At 41.3% G+C, this 18,696-nt stretch overlaps 1 protein-coding gene across 1 annotated transcript in view; it reads left to right on the forward strand.

Annotated features, from left to right (window-relative positions):
* LOC149451555 (uncharacterized) overlaps positions 1–16,284 on the forward strand; it is a 133,000-nt gene extending 116,716 nt beyond the window's left edge. The window contains exons 5-8 of the mRNA XM_089690552.1: positions 911–1,051; positions 6,717–6,898; positions 8,763–8,895; positions 15,195–16,284. The gene's annotated coding sequence lies outside the window, so the exon portion shown is untranslated. The remainder of the gene's footprint in view (positions 1–910; positions 1,052–6,716; positions 6,899–8,762; positions 8,896–15,194) is intronic.
* The last annotated feature ends 2,412 nt before the right edge of the window (positions 16,285–18,696 follow it).

Genomic DNA, 18,696 nt, shown 5'->3' on the forward strand with positions numbered 1-18,696 from the left:
ATTATGACAGGCCTATTCTCTGCTGATAGTTAAGCAATTCACACAGCGGTAATTGTTCAAATATGCTGTTTGTTTCCTTGCATTGTTCCCCATTTTCAACCCCCAGCCATGAAAATAATGCATGACTTCACTGGTGTTTAGCTGTAATTTTCTTCATTTCTGTTCGCTCCACAGAAGAAATATTGAAACAATTACGGAGTTTTAATGGGACATGGAAAACAATAGTAATGCCTACACAGAAAAGTATTGTAAATACATTTAGAGATGTCTGATATGATATCAGAATTAGAATTTCATTTTTTTTTGCGTTAGATTTACAAAGTTGCAGAAACAAAATGTGCCTTTCATACTATGATGCTCCACATAGGGTTTCTTCCAACCGTATCTCCTAACCTAATAGATGGGACAATAAGAGTGTGATAGACTTGCTTCTTATAGGATGATCATATAGGAAGCAGATCTTTCACACTCTTATTGGCTGGTAATTACACTCCTATTGATTTATTTATTATTATTTATTTACTACTTATATAGAGCTATCAATTTACATAGCGCTTTACATACTTTGTACATTCACATCAGTGCCCTAACAATCTAAGGTCCCTAACTCACATTCATACATACACATACTAAGGCCAATTTAGACAGGAGCCAATTAATCTACCAGCATGTCTTTGGAGTGTTAGAGGTAACCAGAGAACCCAAAGGAAACCCTCACAGGCACAGGAAAACAAGCAAACTTCTGGACACTTTCAGTTACAGGTGGATGGAGACCTTACATTTGAACTCTAGGAAATCTAAATATTCCTCCTTGCAGTGGGCTGAGCCTGCACTGCAAGGGTTAAATGTTAATTTCTGTCTAGGGTATATGGCAAACCAAATGTACTTACCCAATCTGCTGATCCTTCAGGCTCCCCTGCACTCTAAGGTCATCTGATGTCATCAAGACCGACATAGGGTCCAGAGCCCTGGAATGGATGTGAGGACACTGAAGGACAGTCCACCGCCGGAGAATGGGGAAGCACTGTCGGCCAGGGGAGTGGAGGACTGGGTAAGTAATAGTGCTTCTCCTGGTCCCCTAGACTAAATGAGCAGTTAACCCAGTTACTGGAGGGGAGTTCCTTTTACCTTTTTCTAGAATACAGGGCAGACACTGAGTAAACCATCCCTCCACTGCACAGACAAAGCCAACTTCAATCTTTGTTACTCCTTTTTCATGCTAAACATATTGCTTGCTTCATTTCCCAAGCCCAAAAAAAAGAAAAATGTCCAGTCTGCTTCAGTTAATATTAAACTTTTACTCCAGAAGAAGGATAAATGTAACATTCCAACAGCAATCTGGAACTTTTCCAGCTTAGCAATGCAACAAGGTCCATCCAATAGGGCCAACGTTTTCCTCTTTTAACAGTAACTCTGGTGCTTAATTAGTTCCCAAGGAGGATAAACCTGTAGAATGAACTTGTTTCTCAACAACAGGTACACTGCTCCAAATTGTCCATCTACTTCAGAAAACATCCATGCCACAGGGAAGACCTCAATCTGGCTACTCATGAAACACCCCATAATTTGATCTTCTGTCCAGTAACAGGGTGCACTCACTACACAGGACGCAATTCCCTCTGTTTAACAATAAAATGTAAGAGGCAGTGGTAAGTGTCGATAAGTGTGACTCAGTCTCCAATACAATTGTATTATAGAAAAGAAAGATTGCCCAAGGGACTTTGCAAGGCACACAAATTATACTTAAAAATCATATTCTTTATTGTTGTTAGAAAAAGACATATTAAAATTATTCCAGAAAGTCAATTGACATCATCCATCACGTTTGTAATGTATATGCAAGTAAAAATGCTAAATCTACATGATCCATGAGTTATGTAACACAAGTTTGCTACACAGAGTGTCAATGCATTTCGTGAAGCAGTGTTCACTTATTCATAAGATAACAAGGCTTGTAGGTATGGTATATGGAAAAGTCCCTTGGGCAATTTTTTCTTTTTATAATTCCCCCTGTTTAACTCCACCCAACTGTCTATTTATATTCTATCCTGAGGGGCCTACAATGACAAGCCAACCAAAAGGGTGGGACCAAACCAAAGGCACCTAAAACAGATAATTTTAGCAACATACAACATGGTAAGGTTTAGGGAACCATTTTAACATTTTAGACAAAACAATAAAGTCCTTTCCCCAACAACTGTCATACTTTAAAGTGTACATAAAGCCAAAACTTTTTTTTATTATTTTGGTTGGAGTGGTTAAGTGTTAAAACTCCTGTCAGATTTTTCTTTTTGTTTTTTTTTTTTTGCTATAGGGGTAGGCTAGATTTTAAAAGAGAGGTGCAGGAAAATAAAAGAATAAACATACATACTCAGATAGCTCAGTCCGATGCTGCAGCTATCCCCTATCCCCTGCCAGCTCTACACAGAGAACTGTGTAATCAAAACCACTGATTGTTCAGTTATTTGGTTGGCTCTGAGCAAAGATCAATGACTGTCAGTCATTGCTCTGTGCTCTACCTGTCCAGCGCTCACTGAAGTGCCAGGCTGTGGAGGGGGTGGGAGAAGCTGGCTCAGGCTCTCAGCAGTGTGCTGACAGACTGATCCAGCTGACAGTCAGGCATATGGGCAGATGCTGACATTATTGCTGGAATCCCTGCAGAGCCTGGACTGGCTCTGTGATGTCATCCAAGATCTGGCTTTAGCTCAATGTTGGATGGGTCTGGGTAACAGGAGTGCAGAACCAAGTGCACTCCTTTCATCCAGAGGAGAATAAATGCAGACACAGACCCATATAGTCCCAGATGGCTTATCAATGGGTCTCAGTGATTCAAATAGTATGTATATTATCATCATTCAGATGTGAAGGAAGCAGCAGTCAAGTCCATACAAAGACTAGCTAAATAAATGATAGTGCACCACAAATAAAAATGAGAGGCACTCATAAAAAGCAAGCTATATAACAGGAAACTATGCAAGTTCTATAGAGCACTGCAAAGTAATGGTATATCTATTGGCTCCAGTTCCTTAGTGTCAGATGTAACAAATCACAAAGCTGTAGTTCAAATGTGCACTCCAACTGCATAAAACAAAATGCTGCTTCCATTGTGGCTGCTTACCTGGAAAGACCACATTTGGTCAACCACAGGCAAATGGCAGATGGTACTGCATGTGTAATGCCTTTCACTGCCAAGGAATGGTGAAGTTCTCAAATAAGCGGTGACTTGTTGTCACTTACCTTTGTCCATTTAGGTATAGTGCCCACTAGGTATTTCTAGTGTGAGGTAAATTTATTTTTGGCTTATGGTAGTGAGTGAGCCTGAATTTCTGAGTTCAGTGTGAGGTCAGGCTGGATAACTCAGCAGGTTGGGACTCTCTCGCCTCCACCTGGTTCTGGAGGTCAATGGAAGCTTCCAGAAGCCAGTAGGCGGAAGGTTGGAGACCTCAATATGTATATTCATAGGAGTCTGGCCAATCCCAGGCTAAGAGGCCCTGGTAATGTGGTAGACTAGACTAGGGGAAAATGGATTGATGAGAGGTGATGCTGTGTCGCCTAAAAGAAGCCCCAGAGGAGGGGGGTCTGCTTCCAGGCTGGAGGCTGGAAGCTGAGGAAAAGCTGGAAGAGGGAGCCCTACTGCTCATGCAGTCCACTGGAGAAGGACAGCCTGCATGGCTTGGAGAGGAACCAGCCCAGCTAAAAAGGTTTGAAAGCGGTTCTATCCACAGCTGCAAGGACAAGGACAGTGTGAGTACCTTTACAACCCCAGGGCCGAGAAGGGAGAGGTCTGTGCTGGATGCAAGTTCTGGCAATTCTTCAGGGGAAAATTCATAGCCTAACCAATTATTTGTCCTGGGATCAGATACTGTAGCCAGGTGAGCTGGTATTCTGTGCACTAAGAGAACCAAGAGCTCCTACACATTGTCACATTACTAGCACTATCCCCTTGGGGGTTGCTGTTGATTTGGGTAACCCTATAGTCCTGCACAGCCAGTCATTCAGCATTTTCCACACAAACTTGCATTTGGAGGTAGAAACCGGTCCTTGAGCTTTGGTTTTGTAATTTTATTGATGGGATTAGAACTTGAATAAGGTAAGGGGGTATAGGATGCCCAAAGGAACCGATATCTGAGGACAGCTTCCTGAACTATTCACAAGCTTCACTCCTTCAGCAATACAGTCTCTGTTGGAGTGCTAGACAGCAACTCTTATCTGTACCACCCCAGACCCTAAAAGAACTCCTCTTCACCCAGCAATCTGGAGATTTCCCTGAGCAGGGGATCTGGCTCCTGTCCCTTCAAATGAGGTGAACAGTCACTAGCAGAAGAATAATCTGGTTTCCCACAAGAGTGTTCCTTCCCCTATCCACCCAGGTGGGTGCAGGTGTGCTCACTCAGGTCCTCTCCTGTACCACTTGCAGGTTGGCTGCTGCTACCAGGTCTATCAACTGGGCCACTTCATCCCTGCCATACAGGTGGTCCTCTCTCAGGGGGCCAGGGAGTCCTGAGTTTTCCTCCTTTCCAGCTCCAGGCTTGCAAGCAGGCACCATCCCACTGGGTCACCTGGCAACCTGCCTCCTCCAGCCTCACATCTTCCTTCAGCCCTCTAGCTCTCCCACGACCACACTCCTGCTACTCAGTAGGTTCTTACACTTTTAAGGAGTCCCAATTGGGGATTGACTGAGGTCCTTCAAAAGTGCAGCCAGCCACTCCTTAGATCTACCCACTGCCTCCAAGGCCCTCCTTCGAAAGCCTGAGAGCAGGGGAAAATTTCAGAGGGGCTTGCCTGCAGAGTGTCTCAGCCCTGACCACAATTTTACCCCTCTGACTATCACACCTGAGCTGCTAACCAGCTCCTGACTAACCATTAGGGTTCAGCTCCCCCTAGCTAAACTAGGGGGCTGGTACACTATAAATCCACTCAGGGCACACCAAGCTCATAGAATTGGATTACTTTACTAAGGACTGTAATGGTTGCGGCTGGAATGCAGTCAAGCGTTTGTAGTTTTTTTACTAAGTGTGCTAGAGCAGGAAAGGTCCTCATTCTGCTTTTTCTTCAAATTGGGCATTCCATAACCCCTTTACCTTGTTCAAGTTTAAACCCTTAATAAAACAAAAAAAAACCCAAGTCCATGGACTGTTTACTGACTCAAAAGGTACAAGTGTGGAAAATGCATGTTGCCTGACTATGCAGAGCATAGGGGGACCCAATTCAAACTCAGCAGCCCTTACGAGGGTAGTGCTACATAGAAATCTCCTTACAATAAAGAGAAAATAGATATTTTTGGATGAAATTTACAATATGTAAGTTTGTGTGGACTTTATTGGGCTTTAGGGCTAAACGTGGCTTTTTTGTTCTTTTTTCTCTTACAACATTTCCAGAATCCCTGACAGGACTTCAAGAACCCATGCCATTACTTCCAATGGTACTTGCAAAATCCCTGCCAGTATTTCCAATGGTATTTGCTGAATCCCTGCCTGGGCCCTGGACTACAAGAGTTCCCTGAGATGTTGTCATTGACAGCTTCCCAGGATAGCCATTCTCCACTCTGAGTCCTGGAATACCTCTTTGCTCCAGCTGAGAGTTTGTCTTAATTCTGAAAACTGGCAGTAATTCTTTAGGAAACTGTCACTGCCATAGCAAAAGGCTCTTAAAGTGGCAGTAGTTAGAACTACCTGAATTTGACTCCTGCGTTGGTAATGCTACCAAAACTGGCACAAATGCTTACCTGAATTGGGCGCAGGTAGTCCTAAAGAGAACTACCACCAGAAAAGTAGTCTTAAAGGCTTTATGTATGTGTCATTGGAACTGCTTCAAGCAGTTAGCATGGTCTGATAACTCACACCTTTTGTTCTGTTCACCTCAAATGTAAATGAGACTCTACTGATACAATGTCAACTGAACATGTGTTCAATCACTACAGAGGCAGTGGACTCAGCTGGGGGCACAAAGTATTCATTATAGTGATTGTTTTTTAGTGGTCTATGCTTTTTCTCGTTTTTGTTTCTCTCAAACATGATTAATGAAGTACTGTAGCCATCCCTATTAATTATGTTACGAGTTTCCTAGACATAAACATGCTTAGCATTTAAAGCATGGGAATCGGCTTCTGCTTGAAAATACTAAATATATTTGTATATATTGGAGCTAATCGGAATTTTGGTGGGAAAGTTTTGCTTGCCTTGGTTTTGCACCAAATGAAACGCAATGCTTTCTCCAAATTAATACTTCACTCCAAGTTACATTTGTTTCCAAAATGTTTTTTTTTTTTTTTTTTTAAGAACTATTGGACTCAATGTATGAAATATTGAAATATTGCAGCAATATTCTTTTCTTCCTTATTATTGAAAAGGCAGTCAAAACACCCAGTAACTTTGGCTTTGAATAGTGGTGGATTAGTGCAGTTTGATGGGAGACCCAGGGCCAAAGGTGTAAGCAGCCCAGATTTTCCGGTTTGATATCTGTTAAAGTTAAGGCCAAAGAAAACAGAAGGGATATAATTTAGTACTGAGATGAGTACTTCTACTCAGTACTGATATATGAGTTTTTGGAGGTCATGATGAATACCGTTAAACTTCACTTCACTCTTTCAATCAACTTTGACTATTTTTAATCCTTACACTGCTAGCATTAGTAAATAGATAGGATTTTATATCATATTTACTTGTTTTGCATTATTTTTTTATGCTTTTTCAGTTACTTCCTGGTTTCTTGCCTAGGCAAATGATGTTATACATCCCAGGATTCTTCTGGAGGGGAGGAGGGGTTTACTCAGCCCAGCATACCCTCCTCCTTGTATGTCTGAACTAAGGGCAGATGGATTCCAGGAAGTCAATGCTACACGAATCATCTGCCGTTAAGATGGCCACAACCTGAAATGCTAGTGGGGTGATTTTCAAAGGTATTTCCTAGCTAAATAAAGCATGTAGACATGGATGGATGGGGGTGGGTGGGTTACTTTGAATATTAAAAATTAATTAAACGGAATTTTTGCTTTGTTGTGCTCAGATGCACTGTAGTTCTGCTGTAACTTACCTAAAGGAAGCTTTATTAACACTTTCTTCCAAAGCAAACAACATTGTATAAAAAGTGTGTTTATACAATTGTTTTATATTTTTTATAACAACTGTGTGTTAGTGAAATAAAAATACTTCACTTTTAAAGTGGTTTTAAAGATTTACTTTTTACACCTTAATTCATTGTATGCATTAAGGTAAAAAACCTTCTGTTGCAGAAGTTTCCCCCAGCCCTCCTTACACTTACCTGAGGCTGATCTTGATCCAGTTGTGTGCACGAGAGCAGCGGCTCTCCCAGCTCTTTCCCTCCTCAATGGGCAGATTGATAGACGCAGGAGCCATTGGACATTGGCTCCCGTTCCTGCAATCAAATCCTATGATGAGGAATGGGGGGCAGAGCCCAGCCCGCATGTGTGTCTGAAATAATATGGGACCTTCAGAGAGACTGCACACTCGGGAACAGGCCCCTTCCCTAGTATGGTTCAGGAGAGGGGCATACTAGTTTTCCACCCTTTCCTGGCCAGCCATGCTGCATGCTTGGACGAGGATCCGGTATAGATTTTTTGGGGGACCCCACATTTTTTTTTGCATAGGGTCCCTCTAAAAATCCACACCTTCATCAAGGATAAGAATTTGATAGGTATTCTTTGGGATAACCCCACACAATTTTTTTTTGCATGTGATTCCCCCCTAACATCAAAGATAAGGGTCTGGAGTAGATGTACGGAATACCCAGCTGCTTTGTGTACAAACAAAATGAAGAGGCCAGGAAATGTAATTTACTAGAAATTTAAATTGTATTTTGTTTTTCTTTGTACATTTCAGTTTTGCTGTAGTTTATTGTATACGTTGTACAAATACACCACTTCACAGGCAAGTTTAAGGCTTCCCCCCAGGCATGTTATTTAAAGGAGAAGTTTGGGGTTGATAAAAAAAAAACAGAGGAGTATGGCCAAAATGCTTTGGCCATAATTCTGTTTTAAAGAAATTGAGCATTTTTAATGTTTAACTTTAAGCAATATTAAAATCTCTGCTCCTGCCAAATAATATTTAAAAAAAATGTTTTTGTATTTGTAAAAAAAGTTGCCAAAATTGATTTGAAAGATTTGGTTCAAAGGAGTTCAGAATCTACATTAACCGAACCCAGGTACACTTGGCTCATCCCTCCTGACCCCTCAATTGCTAAGTCTCTCCAGTATCCATCTGATCTGAACATCAGGTTACTTCTGGGCTCCCACACTTTTCCAGTTTTTCCTGATGTCCTCCCTTTTTTCACTCCCCCCCCCCCCCCTTTTTTTTTCTATCTCTGCTTTTCCCCTTCTCTCTTCTTCTCCTGGTCTTACTTCTTCCACTCTTCCCACACTTTATTCCATCACAACTTCCAACTTCTAGCTATAGACTAACAATACAGGGCCAGTTCTACCCTATTGTTCTTCTTGGTGAAATTTGGTACTTCATTCCCTTCCATTTCCACCTCCCTTTCCCAGAGATAATACCAGCATATCATACCAACATACAGCCCAACACATACATGTGTAATGTTGTGCTTTCAGTTACCTGAGTCTACTGTTGTATTGTTGACAATGTATTAACTGTATACTTGTAACAGAAAATAAATAGAGTCCATAAGTGAGGATTCCTCTACTATGGGTAGTCAGAAGACTAATAAAAATTATATCCAGTGACACAGAGCTTCCCGTTTGCTTGGTTCTCCTTTCATATTGGCAAAATTCTTCTGTTTTTCTCCAGCTTTTTGCTTCAGTAACTACACCTGGCACTTTTTATCTGTTCTTCCATCTGTACAATAGAGAGAATTGGATAATTTAATGCTCTGCTGGGACTCACGGAGGAGAAAAACCACTACTTATAAAGAACGAAACATGTAAGTTGGAGAGTGGACAAGAAATATAAACTTTTTTTCAAACTTTCCCAGGTTTTCAAAGAGCTCAACTGAGGATGCTGATGTCATTTTTTCAGTAAAGAATAAAAAAAAAATAAAAAGCAATAGTAACATTTTTTTTTTTCTTGGGATATACATTAGGTTTTTATATACTGCAAGTAATGTATGGGAAAACAGAGTTTGGCCAAGATTACTTTAGAACAGTTGAATGATGTAACAACATTTAAAAGGCATGTGTACCCTTTTAATAAAATCTCAGTATAGATCTCTCCATTCTTTTGTTACTATACCCCAGGACAGACCTCAGATGCAGCTTGGTTTCCCTCTGCACTGTTCCACTTTCTGCAACCTTGGGCAGTGTTTACTTTTTCCACACAATTCTTCAGGGTACAGTGCATTGAAATTGGAGGACTGAGTTGTAGACAGGAGGCCTCTGACTATTTTCTCAGTGTTTATTAGTAGCCTAGGGGAGTGTTTCATGTTAATGTGCAAATGATAACTGGCGTAGCCCTGGGCAACACTGGAAATCTGCTAGCTTGAGCTGTGCATCAGGTTGTTGTTGCCATAAATACGAAGAGTCCTGTATATTCCGTATGACAATGAAACCCAGTCATAGGAGGGTGCTGTGGTGAAATGGTAGGTGGCGACTGTCACTGCTGAGAAAAAGTCCCTTGGTGGCCCTGAAACAATATTGCTTTCTGTTGATGACAAAAGTTTACAAATAATAAAATATAATCCCACGAGCAGCTCTAATGTTTAAACGTAAAAGAAAAAGAAAATTAAAAGAAAAAGAAAAGCTGCCCTCACCTACACATACTCATATAAAATGGGCTCAAAATTATTAAAAACAATGACAGTACTACGCTTTCCTTGTAATATAAATATACACCAATCAAATGTGACCTCAAATCCTCAGTAAAAAAATATATGTATATAAACTCCAAAATATGACATAAGTCCTAATTGTTTGATAAATCCTTCTGAATCTTTCTTCTTAAAATCACCATATGACTACTTATATAGCTACGTGTATTCTTGATAGTAATATGTGCACCTCCACCACCAACATACCAGATTTGCCCTCACCTGGAGCTTTTGACCTCACATAAATGCTTGGTCAAAAAACGCTTGTGTCCTTTAAGATGGACATAGGATTACGATGTCTTATGGATCGGAGTCTTCCTTCACTGATGAACAACCTCTTTCCTCTTCTTCCTTCGCTCAGCATGCATGTATCAAAAATACATAGGCAAAAACAATAGTGCTTTATCCTTAAAACCACTAATTTAGTAAATATTATAAATTAGCAACTCACATGGTGCGGGTGCTCAATCACACCAAATATCACACGCATAGTCATATGTAACCGACACTGTATGAACCTGCGGATCTCTCTTCGTTCTCACACTATTGTTCCATCATCCAAGTCTGTCAGCGACTGTGAGCACCATGACATCACCAAGCTCCTCCTACGTGTTACGCCACAGGGCCATGTGGATCCCTCAGGGGGATATGATTCATGTCATGATTCTTACAATAACAAGCTACCGTATATACTCGAGTATAAGCCGAGTTTTTCAGCACATTTTTTGTGCTGAAAAACGGCCCCCTCGGCTTATACTCGAGTCAACATCTGCAGATTTTTTACATTGACTAGTAGGTGCCTCATTTCCCACCCTCGGCTTATACTCGAGTCAATAGTTTTTCCCAGTTTTTTGTGGTAAAATTAGGTACCTCAGCTTATATTCGGGTCGGCTTATACTTGAGTATATACGGTACCTATCAAGTTGGGAGAGCACAATTCTCCAAACCAAACTTTATTGTAACCATAATGTGCTGCCTTTGAACTTAGGTCAGCTGGCTTAAAGGGGCCAATTATAGGGCTTTTGTATGTTCCAGTCCTTATATGGTGCTATACTGTACCATAAGTAACACATAATGTGTTACCAGCAAGGCAACACCAAGATGGGGGGCAAATTAATTAAATATTCCACTAGCTCACTAATTAAGGTGTGGATCAGTGTACCAAATAGCAAAGACTAAGTACCAAAGGTAGGGGCAGACTCCTACAGAAGCAGGTACCATGTGTGACCCAGGTAGTATGGCTAAAATAAAAAAATCTTTATTAGAACATTAAATTAATGACAATTCATTGGACGAACACCAAATTATATCATTAATACCTCCACTTAACACTATAAAAACTTGACAACATTATCAGACTCAAACATGATTATTACTTAGTAACAGATCACCAGTTAGTTGTAGCTCATTCAATTATCCCCCACTCAGAAGCAGAGCATTAGAAGTAAATAGAAAAATTGACAGTGCCTATGTGGTAGATAGAAGGAGCAAATACCCAGCGGTGACCACCCTCACTGCAAAGGAACTATCAGCAACACACAACATTAATAGAAAATGTAGCAAATATAAATATCTACAGCATCAGGTGTTATAAGAAATGAATCAGGTTAAGCTGAGAAGCAAGGCGAGAGCATAAGCAGTAGACAAAAAACGTAACTGAAATTACAGCAGGCGGGCTTGCATACAAATGAGTAGTAGTCCCCGAAAGGTAAATTAGCCAGTCAGTAAGCAGGGCCCAGCATGGGATTGTTGCAGCATTTAGTTCCACAGGGGTGACTCAGTTCAATCCCAATATGTAGACGGGCGTATTTACCACAAGGCAAACAAGGCACTTGCCTAGGGCGGCATTATTCAGGGGGGCAGCACATCCCCCCCAGAAGAAGGGATGAAAGAAGTGCCATGTGCTCCGTGGGAACCAGGTGGGATCCGAAAGAGGCTGCGGGCTGCTTCATGGTGTATGCGGTGTATGGAGAGCCTGACTCTCATTCCCGGGGATGTTTGGAGATGAAGATGAGTGTCTTTCTCTCTATCTTCAGGGGGTAGTGGAAGGCTCTCTCAGGTGGTGGGCAGGGGTATTGTTGGTCAATGTCAGGCTCTCTCCACGAGAGGGGGAAGGGGGGGAGGGGGTTGGTGTTGGTTGGTGTCCTTGGGGGCAAAGGATTTTTGTGTTGCCTAGGGCAGCACAAAACCTAAATACACCAATGTATGTAGATGGAGTTCAGCCTGGATATGGATGAATCTCTTATTAATTATTAACAATTGTCACAAGCAAAGATAACAACAGCTTAACTTCCCTAGCGGTCTGATTATGTCATATTTCTGTGCTCAAAGCGGTACATTTTTTTGCATGGAAATATGTATTTTTTTAATTGTAATTTTTAGGAATAACTCACTGTAATCTGTCTGAACAAGAGTCTAGTAAACATCCCGGGTATGTTAGAATTTGAAACACGAAATCATAAATTATAATTTAATAAATAATCATAAAAAATAATATAAGAATAATAACAAATTTAATTAAATAATATAGTCAAACCAAAACACTGAAATTTGAAATAGAGCGCCAAGTTTGCACATCACTGAGCAAAGTCGCAAAATCGTTTTCAGTGTCTGATGACGAATTTCCCCACAAATCATTATCACTCAATTCTGCAAGTGGTTCTAATTTACTATCGCTGTTCTCTAGCTGGTCTAAAACTGATTTTGACCTAAAGGGACGCTTTTTGGATGCCATGGACATTTCTCAGTTTCAAGGCAGAAAGAACAGTAAAAATGCAGGCAACGCACAGGACAAAACACTAGGGACAAAATGTATGTGAAATGGTTTGATACAGTAATGTTTTACTATGTGATTTTACTGTATTTAGTGAATGTCACTTTTACAACTTTCAAATTTCCCGCCGTTCCGTCCCCCGTACGACCCGACGTCGCAGGGAACGGAACCCAGAAGACAGATGTTGGCATCGGCCAGAAGACAGATGTCGGCATCAGCCGGAGGACATTGCCAGAGACACTGCAGGGGGGACATCGCAGGAGCGAAGGACAAGTTAAGTGAAGAAGAGATCCCGGAGCAACGCTGCAGGGTATTCCCGAGTGTAGCTCGGGGTTACCGCTTTTGGTACTGAAACTTTACCCCGAGCTACATTCGGGAATACTGCCATGGAGGATAAAAGGGGTATAGTATTGAAGCCTTTAGAAGCTAGTTCACCAAGAGATTATGTTACAGACCATCCAAGTTTAGAGATTTTGTGGATTTGAGCAAGTCAGCTAACCCTGGTTATTCGCTGTTTCTTGCATATATGGAAAAAGGACGCCACACTCTGATTCAGTAATGGGAGCACATGGCCATTATAACTGACCACTCAGCTGATCCATGCTAAGTAGTACATCTCTGCATAAGAACAAAGAAAGTATAGCAATAGTGCTCCAGCTGTCAGTGAAAGTTCATTCACACTGTGGCACCTACAAGAGGGGGTTAACAACTCAAGTTCCCTTCACTTAAGCTCCAGTTAGACTCAGGAAAAGCCCATTGGTGTCCCCTCCAACTCGGCATGTAGGTCCGCACATGCGTGTTAACGCTCCCCACTGTTAAGCTCAGTCAACCCACCAGGCAGTCAGCCAGCATGTCTGGAGCTCTGTAGCGTGACTTCCTCAGGACAGGACACCAGTGGGCTACTCATGCAGGATTGTGGTTTTGAATTGTTTTTAGGCACTCTTTTGACTTTTTGATTTTATCAAACTTTTAAGACAACACTTTGCTGTGAGAAAAGAAGCTCCCAAACTATTCTATTAACCTTTTTGCCTCAGGACAATTTGCACAAAGTTCAAAGAGTTAGCTTAAAGCATTATTAAAAAGCAAAAATCTTTTTTATTCAAATAATATACATATTATACTCACCTGCTCCAAACCTCCTCTTCTTGGCTCCTCCTCTTCTATGTCTGTCCCCATAGCAGGTGCTTGCTTTGGGGGAGACATGTGGACTCGCTCCCAAGCCAGGCTCTATATGTCCGTAGACACGCAGCGTGGTTTGGCCCCACCCTTGCTTGCCTCTCAAAGGATTTGATTGACAGCAGCAGGAATCAATGGCTCCTGCTGCTGCCTCTGAGCCTGTGGGTACAGAGAAGAAGCAGTGATATTGCTCTCAGGCACAGCACTGGATTGATACAGGACTCAGATAAGCATTTGGGGGGGACTGAGACTGGAAGGTTTTTTTACCTTGATTCCCTTAATGCACAGCATGTGCTAAGGTAAAGAACCTTAAGCCTTTAGAACCACTTTAATTTTTTAAGAGTAAAATCTCCTTTAGCTTTTAGATCTGTTGTTTTTACTAATTATTCTGGTCAATTCAGGCTGATTTATTCAAAAAATTTGATTTTTTACAGCCAAAATATTTACAGTAAAAAAAAAAGCCTTTTTTCAAATTAAAATGAATGAGATTAGCCTGCAGTATTTAAAGTAATTGTAAAGGCTCAAGGTTTTTCACCTTCATGCATTCTATGCAAGAAGGTAAAAAAGCTACTGGGTGCAACAGTCCCCCTAATACTTACCTGAGCCCCATCGTGATCCAGCGATGTGCAGGAGAGCCTCGACTTTTAGAGGACTCTGCCTCCTCATTGACTGAGACAGCAGCGGGAGTCAATCACAGCCAGTGAGTCAATAAGGAGAGAGAGGGGGGCGGCGCATCCACAGCATATGAGTGGACATGCAGAGCAGAGGATCAGGAGCAAGCCTGCATGCATGCCCCCATAGCAAGCTGCTTGCTCAGGGGGTACTTGGCAGGAGGGAGGGCGGGGAGCCTGAGAAGAGGAGGGTCTGGGATGCTCTGTGCAAAACCATTACACAGAGTAGGTAAGTATAGACATGTTTGGCTTTTTTTTGTTTTTGTTTCTTAATTGCATTTAATAGAAATTTAGGCCAAGCTCAATGTAAATGTAAAAAAAATGTTTTGCTTTGTTAAAGTAGAATTCCAGCCTAACACTAACTAGTCTTAAAAAGGCTCCCGTCCCCCTCCTGCTACCTATGCTGCCTAACCTGTATAAAATGATTTGTGAACCTATTTTTGGTCTGCTCCGATCTAATAACGTGATCCGCAGCTCTAGCTTCCTTGTGCCAGTCAGTAGCAGCTGCATGGCAGGGGAAGGAGCACTGACAATAGCTGGGACAAGGGAGCCTATAAGTGACATCACAGCTCCTAGAATTCCCAGCCATTGTCGAGCAATCTCCCCTGCAGCTGCCTCTCACTAACACAGGAGATTAGGTGATGGGACCAGAGCAGTCTGAAAGTTAGTAAATACGAGGGGCGACTGAAAAGTTCTCGGCCTACCCATGAAGCATTTGTCTTATCCCAATTTTATTTTTGCTATCTTTGCAAGGTTCCATACCAAATTTCTGACAAATAGCTTTTTCTTTGTTTCAGTTATTGAAGACTGAAGCACAGAAGGTCATAATTGTCTGAAAGATGGAGAAAGTGAGCAAACGTGCTGTTATCCAATACCTGCTGAAAAAGGAAATGAGTGGACAGGACATCCATGATGGAAACATTAGGGGAGGATGCCCCTTCCTATTCCACCATTAAAAAGTGGGTGGCAGAATTCAAGAGGGGGAACTACTCTGTCCAGGATGTCCCTCGCATTGGAAGGCCAGCAACTGCCTGTACGGAGGAAAACATCAGAGCAATCCAGGATCTCGTAATGGCAGACAGGCGTGTGACAGAACATTTCATAGCAGAAAAAGTGGGCATATCCCAGGAACATGCTGAACACATTTTAACAGTAGTGCTGGACATGCACAAGGTGTCAAGTCGGTGGGTCCCGAGAATGTTGACTGTTGAAAACAAACGCGACAGACACGTCATGTCTGCAACATCTAGCAGTTTCCATCAGATGATGATATCATGGCTGCGATGGAGGAGTTTTTTTGACATGCAGGATGAAACGTGTGTGGCATTAAAAGGGGACTATGTTGAAAAATAGCCATGAGTGATTGAGCTCCCGACAACCTTTCATTGGTAAGCTGAGAAATTTTCAGTCACCCCTCCTACACCTTTTTTACACAGATTAGACAGTATGGGTAGCAGAAGGGGGGAGGGGAGCAACAGTTTTAACACTAGTTTGTGTTTAGGCTGGAATCCTATTTTAAATGTCTCCCCTGGCAGTGCCAGCTTCCCATGCCCTTTTTTGACAATACCTTGCCTATTGAGCTTAAAAATGGTCAGACTTAACCATTTCAATACCGGGCAATTTTACACCTTCCTGCCCAGGCCAGTTTTCAGGTTTCAGCGCTCTCACACTTGGAATGACAATTGCGCGGTCATACAACATTGTACCCAAACTAAAATTTTATCATTTTCTTCAAACAACTAGAGTTTTCTTTTGGTGGTATTTAATCACTGCTGGGGTTTTTATTTTTTGCTAAATTAACAAAAAAAGACCAAAAATTTTGAAAAAAACACGTTTTTCTTTGTTTCTGTTATAAAAGTTTGCAAATAAATAATTGTTCTTCATATATTGAGGCCGAGATGTATTCTACTACATGTCTTTGGTGAAAATAACCGAAATTAGGATGTATTTTTTAGTTTGTAGGAAAGTTATAGAGTTCACAAACTATGGTATAGATCTGAATATTGATCAATCCTGAAGTACTGACAGCCAATCTAATTTCTTGAGGTCCAAGAATGTCAGAACAGTACAGATACCCCCAAATGACCCCTTTTTGCAGAGTAGACAGTCCGACGTACTTCATAAGAGGCATGGTGAGTTTTTTGAAGTTGTATTTGTTTTGTCATAATTTTTCGGAAAATGAAAAAATGCAAAAAATTATTTTCAGTTTTTTTTTTTTTTTACATACTGTCACCAGTGCAGTACAGCGTCTTCATATAACTGGCATGGCGGTGATCAGGGACACTGACTAATGACAGTATGAAAAGAAAAAAAAAATTTTTTTTTATTTTTTTTACTATTTTTAATTTTTTATTACTTTTTTTTCTTTTTTTTAAGATTTGTTTTTCATATTTTACTATGACCAAAGTAGTATAATGTTACCATATTAACATTGTACTACTTTGGGGAAGTGATCAGTATTTTTTTATTTTTTTTTACACAATTTGCTTATAGCAAAGAATTACTTTGCTATAAGCAAGCATTTACCTGAATGACATCGATTCATTCAGGTTTTTTTTTTTTTTTTTGTGCTTAGCTGTGATTTGGCCACAGCTAATCACATGACATGTGCATGTGATTAGCTGTGACCATTCACAGCTAGACACTAGTATACAATGGATGGCATGAATGAAGCCATCCATTGTATACAACTGTCATGTGACCTGCTGTGATTGGTCACAGCAGGTCACATGGTACCAGCAACGGGGCCGATACTCAGATCTGTCATCGGCCGTGTCCGAGGTGCACGGCCGGTGACAGATCGCGCCGCTGCACGGCTCTGCAAGCGCAAAAAGTGCGCATGTGCGGGAGGACGCCATATGGTGTCCACCCGGAACGCTGATGACATTTGCCGGCCGCCATTTGGCCATAGGGCGGGCGGCAAATGGTTAATATCCAGATCCACCCCCTATAGACTGGGATTCATACATATTTCTGTTTGAAATTGTCAAACCCCCTGCGAATTGAACCCAGGCAGATCCACCCATCCCTATGAACTACTTTCCAAATATCACCAACAGAATGAATTTCTTCTTTGTGTCTCATAGCCATGTTGCTTCTGCCTTTTTAAAATCTGACATTTAAGGGGCAGCTATATAAAGCAGCAGTATGGCCTAATAGTGGTAATAATGCTTCCTTACTTTAAAAATGTTATCACAACTCTGTTTATAAATATAGCATGTGCTTGGCTTGCTTTGGTACTCTAAAGCAAGGGAGGCCCCATTTGTTCTAAAAATTGTGGGGAAAAAATGGTGGTAGGTGAAGGAAACAGGCTTTGTTCTGTATATTACATGATTGTGTTGAGTAGGGAGCCATCTATTGGGCATTCACTGCAATTGCACCCTTATCAATAAAGAACAGGAAGTGTCTCATGTTTGTTAAGAATAAAGATTTTTCATAAACTACTGCAGTTCCATTTCGGCTTTTAGAAAAACACCAGTGAAGGTCTCCTCCATTCTCCCTTTGATACATATATGCCTATAAGTTCTTTCATTGTGTTTGTTAAAGTCACACACATATCTAGATCGCATTTCAATGTGATTTGCAGGTAGCTGTTTGTAAGAAATATGTTCATTCTATGCATTTGTGAGAGACATGTAACCAAGCATGTTGTAACTTCAGTTTATGTGATTGTATTGCAGTTTTACAGAACTATTCACAGAAGTAATTTTCATTTTGGAATGAAATGAACAATGTTGCTTCTGTCAGTTTTGTTAGCTAGCTGTTGGCTAACTGTTAGTGAGCCAGCACAGGCCTCTGTAGGTCACAATCTGCATCTTTAAACAGGTCATGTTTCCCCTGTCACCTGTACGATTTCCTCCTGTCTGCAAGGCCTGGTTTACATGAACAGCAGTCCCTACTGTCCTTCTAAAAACTGTCCCAGCTGAAAGGTGGTTTGTAGGCAATATGCTGCCTCCACGACACCTCATGCATTTTCACTAGATGCTTGGTAACACTTGGAAATAGTTCAGTACTAGGTAAAAGAATGTAGATGAGGAAAGGTAATGATGATTGGTCTGTTGGTGTGGAAGCAAAGGCAAATACAGATACAACTGTATCTGTAAAGGAGAGCGTAAATGCTTACCTCACCTGCTGCCTGTGCCATGGCTCCTCCTGGGGACCTCTACATCACTACTGTGTTCTCTACTGACATAGAAGCTGACCCATGGAACCATAGTGCACAGCAGGGAACAGGATATTTTCAGCTGTTTTGGAAAAGTGTTCCTATTCATTGAAGTGGTGGTCATGATGCGACTAGCA

Source organism: Staurois parvus, unplaced genomic scaffold, assembly GCF_062004578.1.
Source record: "Staurois parvus isolate SC_StPar_1 unplaced genomic scaffold, SC_StPar_1.0 ptg000531l, whole genome shotgun sequence".
Taxonomy (NCBI): domain Eukaryota; kingdom Metazoa; phylum Chordata; class Amphibia; order Anura; family Ranidae; genus Staurois; species Staurois parvus.